This window comes from Schistocerca serialis, chromosome 5, assembly GCF_023864345.2.
Source record: "Schistocerca serialis cubense isolate TAMUIC-IGC-003099 chromosome 5, iqSchSeri2.2, whole genome shotgun sequence".
NCBI classification, from domain to species: domain Eukaryota; kingdom Metazoa; phylum Arthropoda; class Insecta; order Orthoptera; family Acrididae; genus Schistocerca; species Schistocerca serialis.
The window spans coordinates 39,691,158-39,695,785 of record NC_064642.1 but is presented as its reverse complement, the minus strand read 5'-3'; the positions used below and the strand labels follow the sequence as shown (position 1 = coordinate 39,695,785).

At 42.5% G+C, this 4,628-nt stretch overlaps 1 pseudogene; it reads left to right on the top strand.

The window, feature by feature from the left end:
- Window positions 1–1,295: 1,295 nt before the first annotated feature.
- LOC126482814 (5S ribosomal RNA) lies at window positions 1,296–1,413 on the top strand (annotated as a pseudogene).
- The last annotated feature ends 3,215 nt before the right edge of the window (window positions 1,414–4,628 follow it).

The window sequence follows — 4,628 nt, the reverse complement described above, 5'->3', positions numbered from 1 at the left end:
GAGCGAAAGGCTATTTACAATTTGTACAGAAAGCAGAGGCAGTTACAAGAGTCGAGGGGCATGAAAGGGAAGCAGTGGTTGGGAAGGGAGTGAGACAGGGTTGTAGCCTCTCCCCGATGCTATTCAATCTGTATATTGAACAAGCAGCAAAGGAAACAAAAGAAAAATTCGGAGTAGGTGTTAAAATCCATGGAGAAGAAATAAAAACTTTGAGGTTCCCCGATGACATTGTAATTCTGTCAGAGACAGCAAAGGACTTGGAAGATCAGTTGAACGGAATGGATAGTGTCTTGAAAGGACGATATAATATGAACATCAACAAAAGTAAAACTAGGATAATGGAATTTAGTCGAATTAAATCGGGTGATGCTGAGGGAATTAGATTAGGAAATAAGACGCTTAAAGTAGTAAATGAGTTTTGCTATTTGTGGGGCAAAATAACTCGCGATGGTAGAAGTAGAAAGCATATAAAATGTAGACTGGCAATGGCAAGGAAAGAGTTTGTGAAGAAGAGAAATTTGTTAACACAAGTATAGATTTAAGTGTCAGGAAGTCATTTCTGAAAGTATTTGTATGGAGTGTAGCCATGTATGGAAGTGAAACATGGACGATAAATAGTTTGGACAAGAAGAGAATAGAAGCTTTCGAAATGTGGTGCTACAGAAGAATGCTGAAGATTAGACGGGTAGATCACATTACTAATGAGGAGGTATTGAATAGAACTGGAGAGAAGAGAAATTTGTGGCACAACTTGACTAGAAGAAGGGATCGGTTGGTGGGGCATATTCTGAGGCATCAAGGGATCACCAATTTAGTATTGGAGTGCAGCGTGGAGGGTAAAAATCGTAGAGGGAGACCAAGAGATGAATACACTAAACAGATTCAGAAGGATGTAGGTTGCAGTAAGTACTGGGAGATGAAGAATCTCGCACAGGATAGAGTAGCATGGAGGGCTGCATCAAACCAGTCTCTGGACTGAAGACCACAACAACAAACAACCACTACGATCGTAGCTTGATAATCCACAGATCGCATGGCTACTCAAACGTGTACTCCGGAATACGACACTTCACTACAGGTAAATCAAACCACAACCAAGAAATGAAAGTAAATAAATGTGTGCGGCTGGAAATTTGGACCAAGCGTTTTGATTTGTAGGCACTTCAGTGGCTTACGTGTCAAAATCTCTGCCTTTTACATCAAACAGCTTTACATCGCCCCTCGCAAAGCCGAGTGTACCAGCTTCCAGGATTTTTAATACAATTTAAAAATTTTTACCGATAATCGAAAAAGGGGCCAGCAGCCTTGCCGCAGTGGTAACACCGGTTCCCGTCAGCTCACCGAAGTTAAGCTCTGTCTGGCTGGGCTAGCACTTGGATGGGTGACCATCAGGTGTGCCGAGCGCTGTTGGCAAGCGGGGCGCACTCAGCCCTTGTGAGGCAAACCGAGGAGCTACTCGATCGGGAAGTAGGCTCCGGTCTCGTAAAACTGACATACGGCTGGGAGAGCGGTGTGCTGACCACATGCCCCACCATATCCGCAACCAGTGACGCCTGTGGTCTGAGGTTGACACGGCGGCCGGTCGGTGCCGATGGGCCTTCATGGCCTGTTCGAGCGAAGTTTAGTTTTTACGAAAGAGGGAGGAACGAAGAATACAGGTTTATAGTCCGCCGACAACGAGATCACGAGAGACTCAGCACAAGCTCAGATCGGGGAAGGAATTAGGACGCGCCCTTTACAAAGAACCCATCCAGACATTTGTCTCAAACGATTTAGGGAAATCACAGAAGACCTAAATCTGGATTTGAACTAATGTCCTGCCGAATACGAGCCAGTCCACTGTTTTAGCGCTGCGCCGCCCAACTCGATATTGGTAATCGAACCGGGTCGTCTGTATCAAACGTCAACTACAATAACCATTTGACCTAGCAGCCAGGTCCGTTCCCGCATCATACCTTCACTCATTAAAATGCGAGACAACACATGTGCATTAAATCAGTGTAAGGCATGATTATTTAAACTTTGCAATGGTGTGCCCAAATGTTCAATTAAGACGACAGACCAGTGTAGAAATTTTTTAGCCTACTTTTTTGTTGACTTACAATGTTCATTAGAGAGATTATTTTGAAGATTCATTCATGTAATGTGTGCCATAAATGTTAAAATATGTTAAAACCGCGATTTACTGCACGGCGGTCTAGCCATCCGATTACAACCGATGTAGTACTATAATAGCTATCTACGGAGCAGGGGTCCTGTTAGTTTCGGACAGTATCACAGAGGGCATTTGCATCAACTAAAATACTATTCTCACCAAGATTTCTCTTCGTAAGATGATTCGTTTATGATAAACAGTCTGGAAGCACGTGCTTGACTCGCGTCTGCATGACGTGCCATTTCGTTTGTTTTTTGTACGAAAGTGAGTTTCTGAAATAGCAAACGTATTTGTACTGATAGAAGAGGTTCGAAAAGTAATCCCAGTGATGCAAAAAGCGCTTGGATTGGTAAGTAGAGGCCAGTTAATCGATATATTTTCGTCAAAATGAATGTGTTCCGACATATGCGAAAAAAAGGCCAACTATACTACGGTTCAGTCATTGTCGATTAAAGATTTGTTCGATTTCAATATTAAAAAACACAAGTTGAAACTTTTAAACGCAGTTTTTTTTTTCAAAACAACATTTTTCAAATTGTCAGGAGCCAACTCAAGAAATGTACATGCAATTACATTATGCCTTTTTGTAACTTGTCAGCTGGCCTTTTTTTTATTGAAGTGCGTGGAATTTTTTAGATATATTCTGTTTTCGTTTTTCGGTGCACGTTTTTATAACGACTGAAGCCGAAAACATTGAGTTATGCAGAGTGCCGCCATTTCGTGAAAAACATTTTTTAAAAAATATCCCTACGTACTAAGTTAGAAAGTATCATTAGTTTCAAAGCAGTTTTCGAAATTTTGTGAAGGTTTGAAAACTGTGGCGTTCATAGCTCGCACCAAACGCCTTGGCACTCTGCGAAGGAAAAGCCCTTTCGTCGACTTCGTGTACTGTCCTCTGTGTGCAAGTTTTTTTACTTAAAAATAGTACATAATACAGTCTTAAAGGTGTACAATAAGGGTCGAAAGTCAGTTTTGTAAATTGCTTGTTATTTTATTGAAAAAATCATAAATATCGGTTCCAAAATCGAGCGCCACCCTTTTCTACCCCCTTAATTTTTTGACAACAATATGGAGACAAGAAAACCATTTCATTATCGATGGTCTGTTGAAATTCTGATGTCAAGACTTAACCATCATTGTAAATCCGTCCGTCATCAGTCTACTGCTACCGGACGCTCCAACATGCACTAACGAAGTCTGTAAAGAAAAGTGGGCACCGCACAGGACGTTGCGTTGCGCTGTGGTAGGTATGGAAGATTCTGCGCGTAGCCCGAATATTTCGTCTATCGACTGTCACGAGTTCGACAAATTAAAGAAACAAGCGTACGGACAAAGATTCGCCAACAGCGAAAAGCATTTCTCTATGCCCAAGAAACCAATATCCGTGTTCAGGCAATCCGAAAAAACTGGGAATTTTTACATCCCTTCACAGGTACAAAATTATCGAGTTGAAAAGTAATATTGTTCTAGTTAGTGGTGTATTACCCTATGTAAAAGATAACAGCAGTGTCGTTTGACTACCATCCTAATGCAAACCTTTCAATTTAGCGCCACTTCGACATATTATGTGTCAGTTTCGCTACTTAATTTATCAAGAAGCTGCCCATTTGGCCTCGCCAAGCTTATAACTGGAATCACGAATGATGACGATCCAGTTGTGGCTTGCTCTGGGCACATGCGTCAGGCATTCTCCGGCAGCCAACGAGCTTTCAGTAGTGTTCTGGGCGCTCCGCTGTGAATGTTGTATGCCGTGTAAGCATTAAACGCGGTCGTAGCGAGTTATTTAGTGAATTTTAATCCCATTTGTTGCAAGCTGTCATGGCTGACGGTGGTGGTAAACGAAAAATTCTAAATAAGCAAGCGGAAGGCATAATTTGCAGGATACACTCTTTCTGCAAGCACAAAGCACATGTATGGGGAGGCAACTGTCGCTTGTAACCGACAACAATGCCGTCCCTGTTCGCGTCTTGAGCTACGCGATACGACATCGTTCACGAATCTGATTACGAGTACAGTAAACCGCGTTCCTGACCCTTCCACAAAAGAAAAATCTGATGAATCGAACCCGAGACCTCTTGTCAACAATGCGAATCACCAGACCACGGATGCGGTATACTTTAAACGATTAAAAGGTGTCATCGATGTGGCGACTAGTCTTTAGGTACCATTAGGTTAGTCATATTATTCACTTGAACAAAAAGCACAACTGCTGCACATATCGGATCAGGAAAACGTTAATGCACAACGTTGCAGTCAGTGAGTGGTATCCTACAGCCAGCCACCAGATCCTCCCACCGAACGAGATGGTGTAGCGTTTAAAAAAAAACTGGACTCCATGGCAGTACAGATTTTGAAATCCCCTACTGCTCACCCTGCTTTATTTTTTCGTCTAGTTCCCGTAAGTTATCTGAAGCGAAAGCTAGGATGGCTCCTTAGAAGACGCCACAACGTGTTTCCTTCCTCTCTCATGGGC